Source organism: Jaculus jaculus, chromosome 9, assembly GCF_020740685.1.
Source record: "Jaculus jaculus isolate mJacJac1 chromosome 9, mJacJac1.mat.Y.cur, whole genome shotgun sequence".
NCBI lineage: Eukaryota > Metazoa > Chordata > Mammalia > Rodentia > Dipodidae > Jaculus > Jaculus jaculus.
The window spans coordinates 88,651,702-88,677,484 of NC_059110.1; the positions used below are offsets into that span (position 1 = coordinate 88,651,702).

The window sequence follows — 25,783 nt, forward strand, 5'->3', positions numbered from 1 at the left end:
ACACCTACTAGGCCTTGAGGCCTTTGCCTTGTCTCTCAACCAGGACCTTTGTCCCTCTAACCTTTGCATAGCTGTTCTCTGGTCAGCTTTCAATACCGAGGCCACCTCCTCTGAGATGCCTTCCCTGACCACAGCCTGTCACTGTCCTGCGTCCTGGTGCGTTTATCACCGGTACACCTGTTTCGCCAGCCTCACTCCTCCGTATGTGTATGGCCTGTATCCCCACGGGGCAGGAAGCTCCATGGTCTGCAACCTCCCTTGGGTCACTCACTCTGTTGGTCACTTACCCCGTTCATGCCTGGCACAGAGAGGCTGTCAGAACACATTGTTGCACAAATGGAGGGATGTATCTCAGACAGGAAGGTCACCTCCCTGAAGAAGGCCCCACCTGCTGGGCCTGAGGCACGATAGGAACACAAGAACGCTTAGGGGACCAGCTCAAAAATCTCAAAACACACTGCCTGGGTGCTTCTTTTTTTTTAAGTTTTTAAAATATTTTACTTTATTTATTTATTAGAGAAAGGGGCAGATAGAGAGTGAGCATGCTAGGGCCTGTAGCCACTGCAAACAAACTCCAGACGCACACACCACCTTGTGCATCTGACTTACATGGGTACTGGGGAATCAAACCTGGGTCCTTAGGCTTCACAAACAAGCACCTTAACTGCTAAGCCATCTCTCTAACTCCTGGGTGCTTTTGTAAAAATTTAATTTAACTTTAATTTTGACAATTTCATACATACATACATACATACATACATACAGTATTTTGATCACATTCACCCCATTCTCCTCTTACCCCCTCCCACGCCTACTTCTCCCCTCCTTCTTGCCATCTAGTCCCCTTCCCACTTTCATGTCCTTTTTCCCCCCTTTGTGTGGCCCACTGAGTATAATTAGGTTTGCTTGCATGGGTATGGGCAGTTATTTACTAGATATGGGCAACTTCCCTGTGGCCACTGGTGAACATGGCTCCCTTTCCCGGCACCATTAACTGCCTTGTGAGCCTCTCCCTGATCCATGAAGTAATGTTGACTAGCTCAGTCTTGTCTAGGTCTTGTACAGGCAGCCACAGCTGCTATGAGTTCATGAGTATAATGACCATGTCATGTTTGTGTCCAGAAGATAGCATTGCACAGCACTCCTCCCCATCCTCTGGCTCCTACACTCCTTCTTCCCCTTCTCCCATCATGTTCCCTGAGCTCTGCAAAGGGTGATAGAAATGTCTCCCTTAGGGTAAGTACATGACAGTGGCCTGTTCTCAGCACTTCAGCCAGATATGTGTTACCCTCTGCCCACTGCAGAAAGCAGCTTTTCTGACAGGCAGAGAACAGCACTGGTTATAAGCATGAGTATTTAGAAGACAGGTGGACTACATATCTATTTAGCTTGGTAACCTTCTAGGGCCTATGACCTCCACAGCCATGGGCTTTGGACAAGGCTTACAGTACCATGGAACAAATATTTACAAATATGGCAGGATGCTTGGAGACTCTCCCTGTCACCCCTGGCCTTCAGACTTTCATGTGCACATGAATGCCCTGGGATCTTACCAGCATGTGACTCTGGCTCATTAGGTCTGGCTCATTAGGTGCTACTGGCCTGAGGTCACCAGTGGAGCACCTTAGTGACTTGTAAGCCCTCTCCCTCGGTGTTCTCATACCTAAATGCCGTGGAAAGATGTGGAGAGAGCTGGAGGGCCCCTCCTTGCCTCCGCTCTCCCCATCCACCAGCAAGTGCTGTTTCTAGCAGTAGTTGTCACATTGCTATCTGCTGAAGCCTGCCAGGCTCCTGTTTTTCCATCTCTGCTACTGTGACAGACAAGACAGATTTTTCTGCCAGGAATGGCACTCACTCAGACTCCTGCTTCTGTCACTGCCACTGCTCGGCCATCTCCTTGTGCCTCTTTCTCAGGCTGACTCCCGGGGAACTTTATGTCTTCTAGAAGTCGGTCCCTGTCACTGCCCAGGTACAGGAACGGTCAGCTGACCTGACTGGGAATTGGAAGCCATTGTCATCTAAACACAAAGGCAAGTGTTGGTGTTGGGAAGTAGATTAATTAAATTAGGCTAATGAAATTAATCCTTGTTTGTTTATTTGAGGTGGGGTCTCCCTATGTTGCCCAGACTGGCCTTGGACTGCTGTGCTCAAATGATCCCCCTGTCTCAGCCTCCAAAGGTTGACTGGTTCTTCAGGTGTGTACCACCATGCTTGGTTCTAAAGGGTTAATTAAAACTTGGGAAAGAGCCTGGCCTTTGGCATGTAAGGGTCCTGAGTTTGTCCCCTGAGCCCTGTTCCAAGCTAGCGAGGCACCTAACCTCTCTCAGTCTTGCTTTCTCCACCTGACTCTGACATGTGATTGGCGTCTTCCTCACTGGACGCATGAAAAGGACCCGGCACAGGGCCTGGAAAATGCTGGGGGTTCTTCATTCACAGTGCGTGCGTAGATTGTGAGACAGATGACAGGTCTTGGTTGAATGACTTTCTTTTCTCTCTCTCTCTCTCTCTCTCTCTCTTTCTTTCCTTTTTTTTTTTTTTTTTTTTTTTTTTTGAAGCAGGGTCGCACTCTAGCCCAGGTTGAGCTGGTAGTTCTCTGTAGCTCAGGCTGACCTCAAACTCACCTGAGCCTCCAGAGTTCTGGGGTTGAAGGGGAGAGTCACTAAACCCAGTAGGTGACTATCTTTTCATGACCGCTGCTACCTGCATCCACCCATCAGCACCTGTTGCTCCTGCTACACTGGGAAACCGCCCTGAGCAGTCCTGAGGATTGCCTTGTCCCAGGGCAGGGACTCCTGATCACAAGGAGGCCACACCTGCTGGGCCTGAGGGAAAATGCTCATTTTATTAGAGGCCCACAGTGTTCTCATCTTGATGTTGGCTACTTCCTCATTCCTGACCAGCAAAATGGAAATACTGTGGAACACCGTGATTCTCTTGGTGGAGGGCACATTGGACCAAAGCCTCTGGCATGGCAGGGCAAGTACTCTACCATTGAGCTGGCACCACAGTGAGAAAGGGCAGGACTCCCAGCTAAAAGGTCCGAAAGGGCTGGAGAGGTGGCTTGGTAGTTAAGGTGCTTGCCTGCGAAGGCTAAGACCAGGTTTGTCTCCCCAGTACTCACGGAAGCCACACGCACAAGGTGGCACATGTGTCTGGAGTTCTTATGCAGTAGCTAGAGGTCCTGGTGCTCCCATTCTCTATCTGGCCCCTGTCTCTTAAATAAACAGATAAAATATTTTTTTAAGTCTGTAGAGGAGCTGGAGAGATGACTTAGAGGTTAAGGCACTTGCCTGCAAAGCCAAAGGACCCAGGTTTGACTCCCCAGGACCCACGTAAGCCAGATGCCCAAGAGGGCGTGTGCATCTGGAGTTTGTTTGCAGTGGCTGGAGACCCTGGCATGCCCATTCTCTCCCTCTCCCTCCCTCCCCCCCCTCTCTCTCTCCCTATTTCTGTATCTCTCTATATCAAATAAATAAATTAAAATTAAATATTAAAAGCTAATAGTGGAATTCACTATCATAAAATAGATTAAAGAAAAACATAGTCATCTTAATAATTTTTTTACTTTTTTGTTTATTTTTATTTATTTGAGAGTGACAGAGAGAGAAAGAGGCGGGGGTGGGGGGGAATGAGCCCTCCAGGGCCTCTAGCCACTGCAAATGAACTCCAGATGTATGTGCCCCCTTGTGTTTCTGGCTAATGTGGGCCCTGGGGAATGAGCCTTGAACTGGGGTCCTTAGGCTTCACAGGTAAGCACTTAACCACTAAGCCATCTCTCCAGCCCTTAATAATAAATATTTTTTAAGGCCGGGCATGGCGGTGCACACCTTTAATCCCAACACTTGGGAGGCAGAGGTAGGAGGATTGCTGTGAGTTTGAGGCCACCCTGAGACTCCATAGTGAATTCTAAGTCAGCCTGGGCTAGAGTGAGACCCTACCTCAAAAAACTGAAAAAAGGGCTAGAGAGATGGCTTAGCGGTTAAGCGCTTGCCTGTGAAGCCGAAGGACCCCAGTTCGAGGCTCGGTTCCCCAGGTCCCACGTTAGCCAGATGCACAAGGGGGCGCACGCGTCTGGAGTTCGTTTGCAGAGGCTGGAAGCCCTGGCGCGCCCATTCTCTCTCTCTCCCTCTATCTGTCTTTCTCTCTGTGTCTGTCACTCTCAAATAAATAAATAAAAAATTTAAAAAAAAAACTGAAAAAAAAATTTTTTAAGTCTGTAGAGAAGAAAGAATATTATTTCCATTGGAGTCTGCATATGAAACTGACAGATTAACAGGAAAAATCAGCCCAAAATACAAATTGGTTTGTATTTGTTTTAAATTTAAATTTAAAAATATTTTAAATTCATGGGGACCTCAGAAAAGAAATGAAAACCTGAACAGTTGGTTAGATCTGGGAGCTCATATAGCAGTTTAACAAAGAATGTGAAGTGACAAGGAAAGGGGAGTTGGGTTTATAGAGTTGTGGGAAGGGAACTAGGAAATGTATGTTAAATAAGGGTTGTTTAAATTCGTTATGCAACTTTACAATTTCATGTCTTTTCTGCTTTGACATAGTGTCATATAGCTAAGACTGGTCTGGAATTCTCAGCCTCCCAGGTACTAGGATTATAGGCTTGTGCTATCATGCTTGGCTCTTGACCCATTTGTTCATTTGTTTGACACAGAATCTCACTCTGTATGTAGCCCAGGCTGGACTTGAGCTTAACAGCACTCCTCTCCCCCCTCAGCCTCCAGCAGGCTAGGAGCACAGGCGTGTGCTCCCAGACCTGTGTTCCTTTCTTAAAAAAATGTGGGGGTTGGAGAGATGGGTTAGCAGTTAAGGCATTTGCCTGTAAAGCCAAAGGACCACATAAGCCAGACGAACAAGGTGGCACATGTCTCTGGAGTTCATTTGCAAGTATCATTTGCTCATTCTCAATCTCTTTCATAATGAAAACAATTGTATTTATTTGCAATATATATATATATGCATTTTTATTTATACGTGTGTGTGTGTATGTGTGTATCATGCTAGAATCTCTTGCCTGTTGCAAATATTTTTTTTTCTGGTCTTGAGGACTGAACCAAGGACCTTGCACTTGATAGGCAAGCCCTCATCCACTGAGTAAATAACTGCCCATACCCATGCAAGCAAACCTGATTATACTCAGTGGGCCACACAAAGGGGGGAAAAAGGACATGAAAGTGGGAAGGGGACTAGATGGCAAGAAGGAGGGGAGAAGTAGGCGTGGGAGGGGGTAAGAGGAGAATGGGGTGAATGTGATCAAAATACTGTATGTATGTATGTATGTATGTATGAAATTGTCAAATGAACACCTGTCTGGCTTTATGTGAGTGGCTAAGGGATTCAGCGTAGCCAGTGTTTTGCAAGCAAATGCCTTTAACCACTGAGCAATCTTCCCAGCCCCTGCTTATGTCTTTTCTGTTTGCTTTTTGGTTTTTAAGTATCTCTTTGAACATTGAACATTTTGTGTGTGTGTGTGCACGCATGGGAATGTACGTGCGTGTGAATGTATGTCAAGGTCTCTTGCAGTGTCAAACAAACAGCCATTATGTGGGATGCTGGGAAATTGAACCCTGACCAGCAGGCTTTGCAAGCAAGTACCTTTAACCACTGAGCCATCTCCCCAGCCCCTCATGTCTTCTTTATGAAGGGAGATGTCTGTCTGGCACATGGGGTGGGCAATTAGCTATTCCCTGCTTCTGCTGCTTGTTGCCTACAGCTCAGAATAATCCTTATATCAAAGTGGCATTTTGGGAGTGATGTGTTCTGATCCTGTCAGGTGCAGGCCCCTGATTGTACACACAGGCACCTCAGTGTACCCCACTAGTCTCCTCAGCCTGACAGATAAGAAGCTGAGCATGCTCTCTGCTCTGACAATGTGGCTTCTCAGCCAGGACTGGTTTCACAGTAGCCGCCTTCATCACCCCATCTACTGTAAGGGGAGTTTTGGGATTCCTTGCCAGTATACCAATATGCCAACATACCAATAAATGCCGGGTGTCCTCGAGTCCTTGTTTTATGAATTTAAAGAATTAAAATCTCTAGCCCAGATGGTAAGACTTAGATAGACTTTATTAGATTAAGAAAAGGAAAAAGAAGGAAGTACAGAGAGCTCCTGCCAATTAGAAGGCCAGTGAGGAATAGGGGTGTGTCCCTCCATCTCAGCCCAGCCAGGCCGAGAGGAGGGGGCTTACCAGAGCAGGGACTTGGAAGTTCAGGAGAGGTGAAAAGCCAAAAAGAGGCCTGCCCACCTGGTAAGTATCTATTTATAATCTTTGTAAATTTTATTTTTATTTATTTATTTGAGAGAGACAGAGGAAGAAGCAGATATATAGAGAGAATGTAAATTTTATTATTTATTTATGAGAGAGGCAGTTAGAGAATGGGTGTACAAGGGCCTCCAGCCACTGCAAACGAACTCTGGATGCATGTACCACCTAGTGCATCTGGCACTGTGGGTCCTGAGGAATTGAACCTGGGTCCTTTGGCTTTGCAGGCAAGTGCCTTAACCACTAAGCCATTTCTCCCACCCTCTGTTTATAATGTTATTGTGTTGGGCCTTATCCTCAGACTCAGGTGCATCTGAGAGAGAGCTGATTGATCTGGGCCAGGGGCTGGCTCAGGAAGAGAGCCAGCCATGGACACCAACTTTCAGAGCTAAGTTTAACTGCAATGCCAGGAGAAGATTTAAACCTTAATTCTAGGAAAGGGGAACTCCTTAGGGAGAGACTCGGGTATTTTTATTTTTATGGAAAAACATACCTATTTAACTCCTTTAGGCAAGAGATACCAGGTCCTTCTCTGATCTCTAGCAAAATGGAGACTGCAAAGACAGGCCCAAAGTCATTCCTGCTCTTTACTTTTGGGGCCCATTCACCATAAACTGCCTCCTTGCACCTTCCTTCTGACTGTAACTGGGGACTTTCTCCACGGTGCTTGCTCCTGAAGTGAGACTTTAATCTAGACTGGAGGCTTCCAGGATTGGCAGCAGCCAGAGCCACATCAGGCCCTTAGCAGCACAGAGAGCATCAGTTTGCCATCACTGGGCTGGTGACAGGATGGGGCTGCCTCCCCTTCCCCTCCATTGGGAGCCTGGTCCTGCTTCTACAGGCAGGAGCTAGCATCAGGTGATACGGGACAGTCAGCCATCTGGGGACACATTAGAACCTCTTCCTTTAGATTTTCCATTCTCTGCCCTGATAGTGTGTTCCAGATAAGGAAGCACTATGACGTCTTGAGATTCTCCTTGCTGTCCCACATTCATTTCGATTCCCTCTGCTCTTCATGACACAGCCCAGGGTCCACAGAACATTTCCTGACTCCTTGGAAACTGCCTCCTAGAACCTTCGTCGTGTGTGCTTTTTGGTTGGTACATTCCTCTTGGGATTTGGCTCCAGAAGTCTTTCCTGAGGAAAAGAAATCATTCTTCCATCAGATGATGAGAATTACTATAGCCAACCCCGGGCTTTCTCCATCAGAATGTGAATTGGGAGAGTTAGCTGTCAATGTGATTATTGACCTCCTTTTCCCCATGGGTTATTTTTATCTTGTTGGTCCTACTGTGAATGTGTCTATTATTATAAATAATTTTACAGATGTCAGAAAAAAAAACTTGCAATGAATTGAGAGACTTTATTGTAAATGGAGTCTGTGAGCCAGGTGTGGTGGTGCACGCCTTTAATCCCAGCTCTCTGGAGGCAGAGGTAGGAGGATCGCCGTGAGTTCAAGGGCACCCTGAGACTACATAGTGAATTCCAGGTGTGCCTGGGCTAGAGTGAAACCCTATCTCAAAAAAAAAAAAAAAAGGAGTCTGTGATTGGGTGGGAGGGGGTCTGTGTTCTTTCATAGGAGTGGGACTATTGCCATGGGGATGAAGCTGGACCCTCATAGCATCAACCAGCATCACCAGAGTCAGCTTTTTTGTGCTTGTTAATGAGACAGAGTGTTATGTAGCCCAGGCTGGCCTTGAACTCCCTATGTAGCAGAGGATGGCCTTGAACTTTTGATCATCCTGCCTTCATCTCTTACTGCTTGGTTTACAGGCATGTGCCACCGTGTGCAGTTTATTCGGTACTAGGGATGGAACCCATGGTTTTGGGCATGCCAAATAGGCATTCTATCAACTGAACTATATTCCCTGCTGGGGGCGTAATCCTTATTAGGAGGAATGTTTAGGGCTGGAAAGACTGTGCCTAGAGGTGACCAAAGGGCAGCAGAGCCACACAACCCTGTTTCCCAAGTCTGGCTGCTGCTTCTGGAAAGGGCTACTAGGGGCAGTAGCCTTCTCATGTAGGTGCAGGCTTGACCTCAGGGAGCACACAGTGTGGGGAATCAGCATTTCATTCCAGGTGAAGACCGAGAGTTTGCAGTGAGAAGTGCGGAGCCTGGTGTCCTCTGCGACTGGATGATGCCAACTACGCTGAAGCTCTGTCTTGAGCAGACGAGCCATGTTTACTGACTGCCGCATGGACGGCATGGTTATAATCTGGGGTTGCCTCCCCAAGCTCCAGAAACAAGTGGCAGTTCCTCTCTCCTCTGAGGCCCTAGCCTGGGACCTTGCCCTGTGTCCTGACATGGGTTCTTTTTTATTTTTCAAACATTTTGTTTACTTATTTGTATGCATGGAGGCACCAGGGTCTCTACCATAAATGAAACCCAACACTTGAGCCACGTTTTGCCTGTGACTTTACATGGTAGAATGGAGAATTGAGCCCTGGCCACAGGCTTTGCGAGCAAGTGCCTTTAATTGCTGAGCCATCACCCCAGCCCCTGGCCTGGTTTTCTTAAGACAGATCTGTGGGTCTCTCTCCTCAGAATACTAACTCCCTTCTTCCCTGTGGGAAGATGACAGGGGTCACCTCATAGTCCCCAAGGGCATAAGAGACCCAGAGGGACTGTTGAAGACTGCACCCTGGCAGGAGCTGAACCTTTGGTAAGGCTCTTCGTCCGTCCCCCTCCATAAAGGGCAGGGCAGGCAGTTGGGATGTTTGCAGTGCCAGCCAGCGTGTCTGCACTTTACATGGCCGACCTCCTCTGACCACCCCTCCATGCTCTGTGTACACTGGTCCAGTGTTGTTAAACCCACTTCACTGATGAGGGAGCTGCAGCACAGGCAGCAGTGAAGTCAATGTCCAGAGAAAGGGCTTGCAGAACCCCAGTGTCCCTGCATTTATCTGAGGTTAGGACCTACTATGCTAGCCAGCTCCGGCCCATTTCCCATGTGGCTTTGCAGTGTCTGGAGCCTCTCTTCATTCATCTACCCCAGCCTGGAAAAAGGACCAGGAGGGCTCTGAGGGCTTTCAGAGTTGCCTTGCAGCCTCATCATAAGCAGGGCATTGCTAAGAGACAGCACACACAGGAGATGGGCGAGGTGTGGGCCAGGATGACAGGAAGGGGCAGAAGAGCCCCCAGCCCACCCTGCTGCCTTGCCTGTGCACAGAGATCCTGCCCTGTGCAGGGCTGCTAGAAAGTCCTGTGCAGAAGCGCAGCGCTGTGCTTCTTGACCCTGTTCCCCTCAGGGACCTCCCTGCAAGGAGGAGGCAGCTTGCCAGGTTCAGTGACTTTTGGGACCCTGTGAAGCACCAATGTCTTTGTCACAGGAGTGCAAAACCATCTGGCCCCATGGGTGACCCAGGGTGTGGTAAGCATTGGAGCTTAGTTGCCACTTCCTCCCCAGGAGGAAACAGCATTGACCTGTGATAACTGTGTGGGTCTGGTTGGCAGCTATCGTTCAGAGATTAAAAGGCCTGTGGCTACACACCCAGTCATGTGTAGCTGGTTCCCAGGCTACACACGTCAAGGGGGCACTAGCTTCCTTATAGTCTGGGAATAGGCTCTGGAGTTAGGTATGCAACGCACACCATGTACAGCAGAAGAACCTGGCGGGTCTGCTACCACCTTCACTCATCACGGTTGTCTGGCTACTGTAACAGCCTCTTGGCTCACTTCCTGCCTCTAGTCTTCCTCCCCTAGTCTTGCCCAAATCCTTTGTCTGTCTCTTCTCCCCTCAGCCAATTACAAAAGTAGACTACAAAGACACAGAGCTGTGCAGTGGCCATAGGAGTGGAATCCTGCCTCTGAGAGGTGTGGGCTATGTGGTGCTGGGCAAATCCCTTAACCTCTCCAAAGCCAATGTCCTCATTCATAAGATGGGGATAAAATGCCCATCAGATTATAGTTATTTTTATTGTTGTTTAGTCACTAGATTTGGGGTTTCAGTTAGTCAGGGCTTTTCAGTGGTTTATCTCTGCGGCTTAGTGCATGTTGAATCAATAACTGCTCATTGCTCTAACTAAAACATTTTTTCTTCCCTTCTTCCTTTTCTCCCTCCTTCCTTCTTTCTCTCTACCTCTCTCTCTTCCTTCCTTTCTTTTTCTTCCTAGTGTGTATATGTGTGTGGACGTGTGTAGAGGTCAGAGGACAACTCATTTGAGGCAGGGTCTCTGGTTCACCTCTCTGTTTAGTAGACTAGCTTCTGAGAAAGCCTCCTATCTTCCTCTCCCTTCTTGTGGTAGGAGGGTTGGGATTACATTTGCCTATGACAGCATCTGGCTTTTATATGGGATCCAAACTCAGGTACTCAGGCCTTCATTGCTAAGCACTTCATCTACCAACCACTGCACACTGCCAGCCCCAGCCCCTCCTTCTCCCGGGGTCTCCCCCCTTGCTGGTCCTATAGCACAGCTTCCCCGCCCCCCAGCAGGCTTTGCTCCCACTCTTCCTGCTGACCAGAATCAGCCTAGCCCTGCACTGGGACACCCCCACCTCACAGTGTGCCTGTGTCCCAGAGCATCCTCTGTGCTGGTATAGGGACACTGGACCTTTGTCCTCCTGGAATTCCCAGAGCTTGTGTGGAGCCTGAGGTTGAGCAGAGCTCAGGACAGAGGACACAGATACCCTGGAAAATGGACACAGCACAGGCTTGTTCCTGCTTTGTGGTCCCTTCTGCCCTCACAGTATACCTTCCGAGAGGGGAAGGCAGGCAGGAGCCACCAAGGCCGGCCTAGGCAGCAATTGGCAGAGCTGCCTTCTCAGGCTACCTCCAGGGCTGAGAAAGACCAGGTGTCAGGCTTGACTGTAAGGTGGAGTACTTGATGTTCAGGTGGGAGCCCCACTGAAAAATAAGGCTTTGCCTGGAGAGATGGCTCAGTGGTTGAAGAAGGTGGTTCATTTGCAGTGGCAGGAGGCCTTGGCACTCCCATATTCTCTCCCCACCCTCTCACTCAAATAAATAAAAAGATTTGTAAGAAAAATCAGTTTTGGAGTTGGGTGTAGTGGCTCACACCTGTAATCCCAGCACTGAGGCTAAGGCAGGAGAATGGACAATCCAAGGCCATTCTAGAGTACATATCAAGATCTTTCTCAAAACAATAAAAATTAGAGGCTGGAGTGAGATCTCACTGGTTAAAGGTGCTTGCTTACAAGGTACTTGGTACCAGGCAGTCTGGGAGCCCTTTGTGGCCATACAGAAGTAAATGGGTTTCCTCAGCACAGAGCCTCTTAGAGCTGTGACACATCAAGCCACTCTGGACTGTTAAAAGCAGGCCACTTAGCACTTTCACACAGACTTGGCCAGAGAGGCCTTTCTTCCTGGCTGGAGCACACTTTGGTACTTTCACGGTTCTTGCCAGTCTTGATGTGGCCCATGTACCCATAATGTGTCCTGGGAACTGGTCGGACTTGCAGGGAGGGCCAGGTCTACACTCATTCCTATCGAATTTGAAGCTACATTCTAACACCCCAGGTAATGAGTACATATGCTCACCCAGGCACTGGGATCATCTGGGGAGCCTTAAAACCTCCTGATTTAATCTGTCTGCAGTTTGAACTAGTCATTGAAACTGCAAAACTCCCCAGGTGGTTTGAAGGTGTGTCTGTTGCATGGATCAGTGAACATAAGACAGGATCAGAAGGATCCATTTGGATTCGCAAAGATGCATTTAAACTCTTGGAACAGGCCCAGTGAGACACTGGGAGAATAAGTCTGTCCCAGCCAAGGCTGGCTGGTGGCACAACCTGAACCAGGACTTATCTGCCACTACCCACTCCAGTCTGAGGTGGTGCACAGTGTCCTTCTCCACACTATGGCCTGTAAAATTCTCCTTGCTGAGCCTCAGCTTTTAGACCCCAAACAAAAGCCTGGGTTGACCCTGATCATGAGGCCATCCCTGCACTTTGTCTGCTGCTTGCTAATGGCTCCAAGTACCCCAAACCAGTAAAGCAAAAGCCATCAAAGTAACTCACAGACTAATAATGTTACATAATACGTGCCCTCAGGAGGCAGCTGAGTTCAGTCTCCAGAACACAAACACACTTGTAATCCCAGCCCTGGGGAGGAAGAGAGCAGGATTCCTGGGGCTCACTGACCAGCCACTCTAACTTAACTGGTGAACTCCAGACCAACAAGAGACCCATCTCAAGGGGAAAAAAAAAAAAAAAGCCAGGCATGGTGGTGCATGCCTTTAATTTACCCAGCACTCAGGTGGCAGAGGTAGGAGGATCACCGTGAGTTCAAGGCCACCCTGAGACTACATAGTGAATTCCAGGTCAGCCTGAGCCAGAATGAGACCCTACCTCGAAAAACCAAAAAAAAAAAAAAAAAAAAGCTGGAGCGATAGTTTAGCAGTTAAGGCACTTGCCTGCAAAGCCTAAGAACTCATGTTCAAATCTTCAGGTCCCGCATAAGCTGGAAAGCAGTGACATAAGCATGCAATGTCACACGTGCACACAAGGGGGCACACATACCTGGAGTTCGTCCACAGTGGCTGAAGGCTCTAGCGCACTGTCTCTATCTCTCACCACCCCCCTTCTCTCAAAATAAAGAAAAAAATAAAGGTGGATGGCATTCCTGAGGAAAATAGTCAAATCTTACCTCCATGAACACATATATGCACCTACACATACATACATTAGACACACACACACAAAAACGGGGACTGGAGAGATGGCTCAGTGGTTAAAGATGCTGGGTTCAACTCCCTAGTACCCACATAAAGACAGATGCACGGGCTGGAGAGATGGCGTAGCGGTTAAGCGCTTGCCTGTGAAGCCTAAGGACCCCGGTTCGAGGCTCGGTTCCCCAGGTCCCACGTTAGCCAGATGCACAAAGGGGCGCACGCGTCTGGAGTTCGTTTGCAGTGGCTGGAAGCCCTGGCGTGCCCATTCTCTCTCTCTCCCTCTATCTGTCTTTCTCTCTGTGTCTGTCGCTCTCAAATAAATAAATTTTAAAAAATTAATTAAAAAAAAAAGACAGATGCACAAAGTGATGCATGTGTCCGGAGTTCGTTTGTAGTGGCAAGAGACCCTGGTCCTTCCATTTCCTCTCTCTTTCTGGTTGCAAATAAATATTATTTAAGACCAAAAATAAAAAGGTAGGGCTGTGGATGTAGTTTAGTGGGTAGAGTGCTTGCCTAGCATACACCCTTAGTTAGATTCCCCAGCAGCACATAAACCTCTCCTGGTGGTACACGTCTATAACCGCAAGTAGAGGTCAGAAGATCAGAAATTCAAGGTCATTCTCAGCTACTTAATGAGTTCCAGGCCAGCCTAAACTATGTGAGACCCTGTTTAAAGAAATAAATAAATAAAACAGCTGGGCATGGCAGCACACACCTTTAATCCCAGAACTCAGAGGCAGAGGTAAGAAGATCACCATGAGTTTGAGGGCAGGCTGGGACTACAGAGTGAATTCCAGCTCAGCCTAAGCTAGAGAGTAAAACCCTACCTCAAAAAAACAAAATAAATAAATAAAGTAAAATAAAACAAACAAAAAAAGATAAAGGCATTCTGGAGAGATGGCTCAGAGGTTAAAGGCACTTGCTTATAAAACCTGAAGGTCTGGGTTTGATTCCCCAGCACCCATGTAAAGCCAAGTGCACAAAATGGTGTATGCATTTGGAATTGGTTTATAGTGGCAAGAGGTCCTGTTGTGCCCATTCTCTCTCTCTCTTTCTGCACACACTCTTCCTTTCTTTCTCGCTCTGCTTGTAAGTAATAAATTTAAAAAATTATGATAAGGTGACTGCCTGGCACATGGTGGGTACTCAGTCACTCAGCTGGAGTCATGTGGGGCATTGAGGCTCACATTGGCACTGATACAGGAGGCCCATGGTTCTGGGGCACCTAAGGCCCCAAGGAACAAGAGCCCCTGAAGCGCCTTCCACCCTAGAGACAGCCTGCATTTGCCCCTGTCTTCCATCTGCTTCTTGCCAGTGGGCCTGAGGATCCCTGAAGCGTGTGCGTGTGTGAATGTGCTGGGAGGAGCCCTGCGCTGGCAGTGCAAGGGACTCCCTAGCCTCCTGGGGCCCATCAAGCAGCACAAGCCGGCCTTGCCAGCCAGGGCTGGTGGCAGCCTTCCCACCGTGTGGGCTTGCTCCTAATAGAGAAGCTGCTACTGTTGTGGCTGTGTGACTTTTGTTCCTCTGGGAGCTCGATGCAAAGACAGCACTACCACTGCTGCTGTCACAAGGGGCAGTTTTCGGCTAAGGTCTGGGGGAGAGCTGGGGAATGGCGCTGTTTGGTTTAACTCTCCCATCTTCCAGATAAGGAAACTGAGGCTGCAGAGGACTTCTGGGACTGGATTAGAATCTGGTTCTCTGGGCAAGATCTGGGATCTTCCCTGAGCTCCATAGCTGTTGTAGTCAAGACAGAATAGAGGCTAGCACCCCACTGTCCTTATCCCTTGGAAGAGTGTCTACTGAATGCAGATTCCCCAGGCCTCATTGGCGATCTCAGGATCTGTGTAGACTCAGGAATCTGTAGCTTAGCGGGCTCACTTGATGAAAGTTCTTGTCACTGCTGTGGATCCCAAGATCTCAAAGCCAGGCCTGTGTTCCAGCCTGTCCTTTCCAGTCCTGCAAACAAACTCACCATTCAGGACTCCTAGCCCTGAAATCTCTTTCATGCACTGTGTGAATCACCCATGCACCTATCAATGGGCAGGATCCAGGTGAGGGGCAGTGATAGTCTCCTGTGCTCACCTAGCACCTGCAGTTTCTAGAGAGATAACCTCAGCCCATTCCTTCACCTCTGTGACGTGTTCTTCACCTGAAACATGAGGGGGTTGCTGCCTCCCTCCTTCAGTGTTAGGGCAGAGTTGGACAAAGAAGGTGCTTAGGTTAGTGTCTAGCCCACAGTAAACGCTATGCAAAGGTTGGTTTATATAAGCAACCAAGGGCTGAAGAAATGGCTTAGCGGTTAAGCACTTGCCTGTGAAGCCTAAGGACCCTGGTTCAAGGCTCGATTCCCCAGGACCCACATTAGCCAGATGCACAATGGGGTGCACGCATCTGGAGTTAGTTTGCACTGGCTGGGGGCCCTGGCGCGCCCATTCTCTCTTTCTCTCTCTCTCTCTCTCTCTCTCTCTCTGTGTGTGTGGCTCTCAAATAAATAAGAATTAGCATTAAAATAAAATAAAATAAAACAACCAAGTGGCAGCACACCACACCTTTAATCCCAGCACTTGAGAGGTAGAAGTAGGAGGATCATTGTGAGTTCAAGGCCATCCTGAGACTACATAGTAAATTCCAGGTCAGTCTGGGCCAGAGTGAGACCCTACCTCACCCCCCCCCCAAAAAAAGCAACCAAATTGTTAGTGTTTGCACCACAAAGTGCCCATTCTCTCTCCTTGCAAATAAATAAAAATACTTAAATATTTTTTTAAAAAAAGATATCGCCAGCTGTTGTGGCACATGTCTTTAATCCCAGCATTCAGGAGGCAGAGGTAGGGTCGCCGTGAGTTCGAGGCCACCCTAGGACTCTGTAGTGAATTCCAGGTCAGCCTGGGCTAGAGTGAGTCCCTACCTCGAAAAAGCAAAAAAAAAAAAAGATACCCAAGTATGGTTATGGGCTCCTCAAGGGAGTCTCAGGTGCTGTCGTAGCATATACATCAGTTTCGTGGCTGTCAACTTACACCCCAAAAGGTTGTGAAGAAACCTTTTTTGAGGGCTGGAGAGATGGCTCAGTGGTTGAGTGTGCTTCCTGTGCAAGCATGAGGGCCGGCGGCGGGGTGCGAATCTCCAGATTTGGCTGGGTGTAGTCACACATCTGCTCTCTGAAACACAGCAAGCTCTGGGATCAGTAAGAGACACTGGCTCAAATAAGAGATGCAGAAGAGCAATGGAACAGGACACCCACTTTCTGCTCTGACCACCACAGGGGAGTGTATGCATGCACGTGTGAACACACACACACACACCACATTATATACACACATACACACAAGCAAAAGAAATGTAGAGACCTATTGCTTTTTTTTCTTTTCTTTCTTTTTTGATAACTGAGGTTATAGGGTGGCTCTGGAGATGTCTTACTTGGGATTATAGTCTGATAAAGCAAAACAGGGGCTCAAAATGTATCCTTTTCTGGTGAGGATCCCAAAAATTGTAGGTTTATATCTGGGAAGGGACAAAGTCTTGAAGCAAATGTTATTTTGCTGGAATTCTTGCTTCTTGGCTGGCAAAGACTTGGGGTTCCTTTCCTTTATCATGTCCTCAAAATTTTCCCTGTCTGTCCTGCAGCACTAGGAATGAACTAGGCCTGGCTGTGTCCAGTGTTGAGGTTGAGAAGGTGGTGTCGAGAGAGGTCACACAGCCACTGAGTTGTGAGAAGTTGGTCAGGTATTCGCCCTCCTTCCTCGTAGCCGCTGCCTGGGCGTCCACAGCCATGCACTAGCTTCCGCCCAGCGCAAGAAGACTATAGCTTGGTGTTGAAAGCCCTTCTGACCTAGCAGAGGGTTTCAGCAAAAGCATGCTGGGCCCATGAAAGCCCTTTTTAAATTTTTATTTAGTTATTAATTTATTGCTGTTAGTACTCTTTATTTTATTTATTTGAGAGAGAGAGAGAGAATGGGCATGCCAGGGTCTCTAGCCACTGCAAATGAACTCCAGACGCATGCACTGCCTCCTTGTGCATCTGGCTTACATAGGTCCTACAGAGTCGAACCTGGGTCCTTGGGCTTTGCAGGCAAGCAAGCGCCTTAACCACTAAGCCATCTCTCCAGCCCTGAAAGGCCTTCCTGGGTCCACTCTTGCCCTCACCACTCACTCTGGGTTCAGATAAATTCTCCAGACCCTTAGCCAATCAGGCACAGTCTGTAGAACCCAGGATCTCCCAGCTCCCTGTGGTTCTGACTGTCCATGGGGACCTTGGCTCTGGGAATGCTGCCACTCTCCCTCTGGAAAGCTCAGCTTTTGTTATGCTAATATCTATTGGCACTTAGAACTTTTCCCATTTTCTGGAAGAATTCACAGTTGGAATCTTCATGTTGATGTTGGTCTAAGAAAATGTCTACAAACTGCTCTCCTTCCTGGTGCTGGGTGGATATCACCAGGCCCTGGCCGCCCCATCCCAGTGTTCCATAAAGCTGTTGCTCCTAGGCTCTTTCTTTCCCCTACCCCTGATCTTGCTGTCTTCATTCCCTCCTCTGACTGGTCCTGACGCTGTGTTGCCCGAGGGCCGCCTTCGTGAGCCCGTCCTCACTGACCCTCACCCTCAGAGTGGGTTTGTCCTCCTTTCTTCTCAGGTCGCTCTGAATTGAGTGCGGCTTTTCAAGCAGTGCCCCACTTCTTGCCTTTCTCCACCCCGTTCTCTTCTCTACCCCAGCCACTCCTCCACCTCAGCTCCCCAACACTCTCCCCATCCTAGCCCCTCCCCTTTCCATCCCAGCGCCCCTCCCCCTCTGTCCTGGTGGCTGGGAGGGGCTGCTCCCTTACACTCTTCTGCTCTTCTTTCATCCCTACTGTGATGGAATGGACCCAGTGGTCAGTGGCGGCCAGATCAGGGCCCATTCTAATGAAGGAAACTGAATGCCTGGGAAGCCAAAACTGGCCCCTTGTAAAATGGCCAAGGGAGAGCCTGCCCTCCAGGCAGACATGCCAGCTCTTGTTTGCTCCAGTCTAGTATTATTAGACACACACTCGGCCATGCAGCCCCTAAGAAGGGGCCCAGGAAGGGGAAGGCAGCAAACAGCAAGTTTATTTAGGGTGAGCTGGACTCATTACGCCCGGCGTGCTTTCAGAAACTGGGAAGGCTGTCCTAGACAGTACCTCTGGAAGTGGGGTCAGATCCAGCAGGATTTTGAGGCCAAGCAGCAAGTACTTAGGACTCTGGGCTTTGAACTTCGTGGGACCCTTCTGATCAGAAATTCTCTTTGCCTCCCTCTGTTCAGAATCTCACACAGCTGCTAAGGTGCCCTTGAACAGCCACTTACTAGAGTCCTGGTCCTGTATGTCCTTGAGAAGCCTGCGTAATCATTCTGGGCCTTGGCTGTCTCATCTGTGAAATGGGAAAAAAATGATGCATCACCAGGTGTGCCCTGGTGCCATGGGGCCTGCAGCTTTTGTATTGGCAGACCCCTTTAAGGATAAGCATCTCAACATGTCCTAGTCTTTTTTTTTTTTTTTTTTTTAGGTAGAGTCTCACTGTTACAGCTCAGGCTGACCTGGAATTCACTATGTAGTCTCAGGGTGGCCTCGAACTACCATTTCATATTCTTGCAAATGTGGTCGATGGCACAGTCATGTCAACACACTGGCAGAGCCCTTCCCAAACATGTGAGGGGTCCTAAGAGGTTAGGTATAGTTTGCAGAGAGATGTCTCCAGCCCCACTGGGGACTGCCTGGCTGGAGTGAGCTCACTTCTGTGGAGCATCTTACAAGGTGCCTGCACAGCACAGTGCGGCCCCCTAGAAGCGCTCACTCTCATCGTCGCTGCCTGTCAGGCTGCTGTGTAGCACTGGGCAGCTGCTGGGCCCTGACCCCTCCACTCATGATCTCACCTAACGACCTCATGCTCAGAGCTCACAGTGGCGGGCACTTCCTTGAGCACCAGGTACAAGCAGTGCCTCCTCAGGCTTTCAGTCTGGGACAGTCATGGGCAGTCAGTGAAGCAAATAGGCAGTTCTGGCTTGAGTGATGACTTCTGCTCTGAGGAGCAGCTACACAGTGTCTCATGGAAGAAGAACAGGGTAGAAGGAAAAGTTTCTCATAGACGCTGAGAACGAGGAGGAAAGAAGTGTTACATTTTCTCGATGCTTTGATTTTGGTTTCTGGGTGCCCTTCCACAGGGAAGGTCTGGCATGGTGATGTTAATGCCACCTGTTTTCAGATCTAACTAAAAGCTAAGCAAATACTATCTCCTTGGATCTCCTCAGAGGGGCTGGGAGATGAGGATAGAATAGTATATATATAACCCCATATATATAACCCTAGTTCTATCCCTAGCATCCATGTAAAAAGCTGGGTATAGACCCATAGACCTGTCATCCCAGGGCTGAAGAGCAAAGATAGAAGGATCACTGGGGCTCCCTGGTCAGCCAGTCTAACCAAGAAAACAGGAAGTTCCAGATTCAATGAGAGACCCTGCCGCAAGGAAATAAGGGGAAGAGGTTACCCAGTATCTTCCTCTAGCCTCACACATCTGCACCCCCCCCACACACACACAGAATAAAAAATACAAAGAAATACACATACTGTCCAGATGAGTCCCTGGAGAGCAGGTGAGAGAAGTGGCTTCACTGAGCTGACTCTGGGTGGTGGTGGGTATGGGATCACAGCTGCCACTGTCCTCCCTAAAACTCTTTCTGTTTATTTAGACAGTGATGCCCTTGCAGCCTCAGGGGTAGGGGACCTCCTGAAATTCTCGGAAGTTACAGGGTCTTTACATAGGGGGTTGAGAGCCTTTCTCAGCAGTCGTTGGGCTTAACTCGGGGGCCTAAAGTGCCAGAAAAATCAAATACCACACAAGCTGTGCCCTAAATCTGTGGCGTAGTTCATTATCACATGCTAAAGAGGAATTACTGAATGCGTACAAGAGGTGAGTAGGGAAAAGTGGATTTATTAAGGTGATAGTTAGAAGGACTCCCAAACAGGAAGGTCAGAGAGAGAGAGAGGAAGGGGCGGGAGATGCCAGCAAGCTGTTTGGTTTGCTGAGCAAGAACTGGATGAAGACTGACAGAAGCGGTTGTGGTGGTGCCAGCCTTTAGTCCCAGCACCTGTGAGGCAGAGGTAGGTGGATCACCAGGAGTTAAGGCTGCCCTGAGACCCTACCTAAAAAAAAAACCAAAAAAAAAAAAAGACCAAGATGAACTTTACATGTACTTGTACTGAGGGGCCTACATGCCCTGTCCATGTTCCCTAAGCCCAATAGAGGAGCTGAGCACACGCCCCTCATTCAGTCAAGGAAGTGGGCAAGCATCACAGTCATCTTGGCCCATTCTCTCTTCCATCTGGTTGTACTCATTTTGGAGGTTATTGACAGTTGTTTTGTCCTTGTGCTACCTGACTGGCTTGTCACTCACCGTGAACCCTGCCCTTCCTGCCTAGAGGAGCTGGCTTCTACCTCAGTCAAACCTCTGTCTTACTGTGAGAGAGGAGGCACCCGAGGGCCCATTGAGATGGCTGTGACCTCTGACCTTCCTGGAGCATCTGAGTCTAGGAGTCAGTCTTCCAACCTCAGGCAGCCGCGCTGTGGTCCGCTGCAGGCCCCTGCGTGGCAGTACAGCCGCACTCACCCAGCCCAGCGCTCCCAAAGACCAGCGCTCTCCTGGCTTGCTGGGATTTTCACATGGCTCCTTTCTCCCTGGAAGGGTGACTGAGGTTGTACTCCTCACTGCCTTAGAGGCTCACAGGGAGAGACACAAATTACGTTTAAGCCACGAAGGTGAGGGTCAGAGTGTGAAAGGGATCAGGAATAGCAAGGAGAGCCCAAGTATGGGCCAGAAAACCCAGTAGCAGGCAATGGCCTGCCTCTACAGAGTTTCTGGCAGAGGGGAGCGAGTGAAAGATAGCTGTCATTCTCTGAGGGAAGCAGCTACCTAACAGGTAGGCTGGGGATTGAGTATCCCGGTAAGCATTCACTCATTATGCCTCTGGAACCTTCCACTGATTGGTCCTTGTAACAATCTCTACTGGACGCTACTTGTGTCCACATTTCATAGATCTTAGTGTATCTTAGGTATGAAGATGAAAGTCCCCAAGTTGCCACCACCAGGTGGAGAGCCCCTTACCTGGCGGTCATGTCGACAGTGTGGCTTTGGGTCCAGAAGCAGGGAGCCTTGTCAAGTGGTGAGGTGCCATCCCTCAAACGCTGCATCTGGAAGCAGACAAGAGTCCGCTCACCTTAGACCTTGGGTGAGTGACACTTTGAGAGGGACAGACCCTGGGCACATGTGATGAGGGCTCTTGTGCCCAGTGGATGTGTGAGGGGCAGGGGTGAGCTCAGTGACAGAGTACTCTTTAGCATGTTCAAAGCCCAGCACTATGAAAAGAAAACTGAGGGCAAACACAGGAGCTGGGCCAGAAAGCTGAATCATGCTTATAAATAAAGTTTCATCCAGAAAGAAACATACTGCAAGAAATCTCTTATCTGTGGAACTTTAAAAATGTTAAAAGGTCAGGGGCTGGAGTGAGCTCAGTGATAGAACATTTGTTTAGCATGTTCAAGGCCCAGCACTATGACAAAGTTTTTAAAAGATCAGCTATGTAGAGATAGAGGACACAACCTGTTCCCAGGAGTGGGTAGGGGAGCAGTTGAGAGGCAGGTCAAGGGCACAACGTGGCAGGTAGGCAGAATGAAGGAGCCTGAGGGGCTAGTGCACAGCCTGAGGCTGCAGCTGGTCAGAGAGCGGGCATCAGGTTTTTAGCTCTATGAGTGGATCATAGCTGCTTTTTTTGGGGGGGTGGGTTATGACAAGACGGCAGCTTGTTCCACTGTAGTTACCATTTACTAGATAGACAGTGGTGTATATGTATCTTGTAACACTATGTTACATACCTTAAATACATAACATTCATTTAAAGAAATGAAAAGCTTCATTCATGGACAAGGCCACAGTGTGTGCTCAGTGCTTGTCACTTCAGGCCCTCGCATGTTCCTTGTGCCAATTACAGCCACGCACTCACACCTGCCCGCCGGGGGCTGAGGGCCTATGGTCAGAAAAGCAGCAAGACAGGAAACACGAAGGCTAAATCAGTACTGCAAACCACACAGTGAGGAATGCTTTGAAGAAAGCACAGCCGAACCAGGGGTAAAGAGGGGCGCAGGTGGAGGGGAAGTGTCAGGGGATCTCTGTGAAAGAAGGCAGTGTGGGGACCAGGGCTAGGGCTCCGCTGTGGAGTGTTTGCCTGGCATGTGCAAAGCCCTGGCTTCGGTTCCCAGCACCACATAGACCAGTGGTGGGCACGCTTCCGTCGTCACAGCGCTCAGGGGCGGAGGCAGAAGGATGATGCAAATTCAAGGTCATCCTTGGCTACATGAGTTTGAGGCCAGCCTGGGATACATGATAACCTATCTCAATACAACAAGCAAGAATAAAGTGAAATAAAATAACCCAGCCGTTACCCTTGCTCTTCAGGCGAGAACCCCTCTGAGACACTCGGTCCTACAAGTTGTGTTGGCAGGACGGGGGCTGTACCTGAGCTGACTGGGCACCAGGACCTCACTTTCCTGAATGTGGCCTTGTGGTCAAGTGAATGCAGTAGGAGACCTGGCCTAGAAGAATGGCTTCTTTTAGGGCACCATTAGCCCCGCATCCCTCCCTCCACTGGCCTCCCCTGGGCTCAGCTTCTCCAGTTTCCACCTGAACACAGAGGTTCCTTCAAGCCCTGGGGCGTGGCTTTCCCCTAAGTGGGAGGAACACTGGCTCAGTGTCCCAGGGCCAGGCGCCTTTGGTTTTCCTTTGCTGAGCTCAGCCCTGGGAGGGGAGCCACAAAGAGCGGTGTGTGCCTGAGATGAGAGGCCAGCTCCAGTCTCCTGACCAGCCTGCTGCTGTGGCTTTCGTTTGAACTGGTGGCCCTGGGCCCTCCTGGAGCCGTCCCAGGTGTAGTTCTGCCCTGTCCTCGGCTCGGCTGCCTGCACTCCGGTGCCCAGCCAGCAGCCCTGCTGGTGGTGTGTATCGGGAGCTGGTCTGCTGTGGATTTGGGGTGCTTTTCAGTCCAGAGCACTGAGAGAAGTCCTGACAATTGTGAGGGATAGTGTGTGCTTTCAAAGTGCAATTATAAGCCCTTCATTGAGTCCTGATGAGAGGAATGATGTAAAGTCGTTGTCCTTAACTAAAAGTTATTCTCTGGGGAGGGAAAAGTCCCTGAGACCGAGGACCAACCCTCTGAAGTGTCCCTCACCGAAAGCCTCACTGTGGGCTGAGAATGAGGAAGCAGAGAGCCTACACAAGACTATAAAGGGCAGTGATACAGTGAGGGGTTTCAGAGGACCAGCTGGGGAGCAGCTCTGGGGAGATCTTGGAGTGATCCAGCAGAGAACCCAGCCTGAGCACCCATCTATGGGACTGAGGAAAGAGCCTAGCTTAGAGTGGGGAGAGCAGTGTACATGTGGGTGAAACCCCAAGGTCATGTAGGAACTGAGGCTGGTGACAAGCCGCTGAGTTGGACAGTGGGCACCTACTCTCCAGGAATGACAGAGAGCAGAGTGAGGCCCTTCCAGGCCCACTGCCCATTCTCGTCCTTGTGAGTTAGCTTCTGCCTCCAGGCAAGTGCCTTTGCAGTCTGTAGGCTGGCTACACAACGAGAGGAGGCAGGGAGCTCTGCTGTCCGCCAGGCCACTGTCACTCAGCCTTCCTCATCTGTACTGCAGGTGCAGTGGCTTACGTGGTTGTTGGGTAAAACTAAAAGAGAGGCAGTGGAGGGACTAGCAGTGACAGGTGGTTCTTAGTGAGCTGCAGAAAGTGATCCCTTGTTGGGATCCAGGCCTTGTGGGTGACTGTGCCGGCCACAGGATGTCTCTTCAGAGCCGCTACCTAGTGCTCTGGTAGACCTCTTTGTTGCCTTTGGTTTACTGCTCCCTAGTACATGTCTCAGAGCCAGGCATAGTGGCACATGCCTGTAATTTCAGCACTCAAGACAGATGAAGGAGGTTTGCCAAAACTTTGAGCTGGGCTACATAATGAGCTGAAGGCCAGTTAGGGACAATAGTGAGACCCTGCCTCCGAAAAGAAAAAAAAAAAATACAAGTGTATGTTTTAAGAACTCTATAAATGCTCTGTTTATTCACAGCCAAGCAGGCCCTCTGTTCCCACTGTCTGTGTGCACGATCCTCAGTCCCATTATTTAGACTTCCCCAAGTGACCAAAGTGACTACCACATGCAAGACTAGAGAGCTGAAGTCCCAAGACACCAAGGACATGGACCTTGTCCTAAGGAATTGCAGCTTGGTGGGGGACCTGATAAGGCCATTCCTGACAATACAATGTGTTCCTCATAGTAACAGATTTGTATTTAAGGCAAAGAGATCATGAAGTTGGACAATCATTTATTCTCACCTGACAGAGACTGGTGTGTGGAGGACAGACAGGAGTTTTTCTAGTAACCAGATGGGACAAACCATTTGACATTGAAACAGCATTCCCTGTGTACTCACAGCTCCCTTCCCTTCTGCCTTTACCAAGCTTCATGACATGGGTGAGTTGTTTCTTCTATGTAGACTACAATTTCCTACTCCAGTTTTCTTTTCCTTCCTCCTCCTCCTCCTTCTCTGAAACACTCTTCTCCCTTTGGGACAGAGTTAATCTTTGTTGTTTTTTTAATTCTCTTCTCTTCTATACTGGGGACTGAAACTATAGCCTTGTACTTGCTAGCCAAGTGTTCTACCATTATACTATACCTTCAACCTTTTTTACTTCTTGAGACAAGGTCTCACTAAGTTGAGTAGGCTGGCCTCGAACTCACTCTGTAGTCGAGGCAGGCCTTGCACTTAAAATGCTCCTGCCTCAGTCTCCTGAGTAGCAAGGGTTGCAGGCCTGTGCCACCAGGCTTGGTCAGACAGATCTTGCTGTATATCCCAGGCAGGCCTTGAACTTTAAATCCTCCTGCCTCAACCTCCCTCAAGTATTGGACTTAAAGGCATGTGCCATCATGCTTGGCTTCCATTGCATCTTTTACTTTTTGGTGTGTCTGTGTTCACGTGTGTGTGTTCACATGTGTGGGCATAGGTGTGCATACCATGGCATGTGTGTGGAAGTTAAAGGATAACTTTTGGGTGTTAGTCCTCACCTTCCACCTCATTTTTTTTTTGTTTGTTTGTTTTATATTTTCCAAGGCAGGGTCTCACTCTAGCCCAGGCTATCCTGGAATTCACTATATTCTCAGGATGGCCTCTAACTCACGGTGATCCTCCTACCTCTGCCTCCCAAGTGCTGGGATTTCCACCTCATTTTTGAGGCAAGGTCTTTGTTCTAGTTGTTCACCACTCCAGTTGCCAGGCTATAGCCTGTGGGGCCTCTGGAGAAGTCTCTTGTCTCCATCTCCCATCTCAAAGTCTATGGGCTGGGATTACAGGAGCCCATGATAGCTTCCAGCATTTGTGTGGGGCGTGGTGATCCAAACTCAGGTTCTGTGGCTTGTGCAGATGGCCCTTTATTCACTGACAACTCCTCAGCTCCCATTCCATCTTTAAAGCACTGGGGTTTCAGATCTCCACAGGCCTAAACAACATTCCTGGAGAGTTCTCATACTGCTGAAACACTTTCCAAAAGTCTTTAACATGTCCTCTCTGGACTACCCTTGTGGCTGACTGGAAGAGTGCTTGTCTAGCATGAGAAAGCACTGGGTTTGACCCCCATCACCCGGGGCAGGTAAGGTCATCCTGGACTTTTGTTTGTTTTTCTTATGTTTTATTTTATGAAACAGCAACTTGCTATGTAGCACAGGCTGGCTTTGAACTCACTGTGTAGGTCAGTCTGGCCTCAAACTCTTGAATAAGATCCTGTTAGGATCTCATGTATACCAGGTTGGCTTTGAACTCATTATGAAACCAAGGATGACTTGGA

At 49.0% G+C, this 25,783-nt stretch overlaps 1 protein-coding gene across 3 annotated transcripts in view; it reads left to right on the forward strand.

Moving 5' to 3' along the window:
• Positions 1–25,783, forward strand: part of Rab11fip4 (RAB11 family interacting protein 4) — a 129,437-nt gene that overhangs the window by 50,156 nt on the left and 53,498 nt on the right. The window contains exon 1 of one of the 3 annotated variants that reach the window (XM_045158046.1): positions 1,784–2,030. The exons of the other annotated variants lie outside the window; for them this stretch is intronic. The gene's annotated coding sequence lies outside the window, so the exon portion shown is untranslated. Of the gene's footprint in view, positions 1–1,783; positions 2,031–25,783 lie in introns of those variants that run through there. 3 annotated transcript variants of the gene reach the window in all.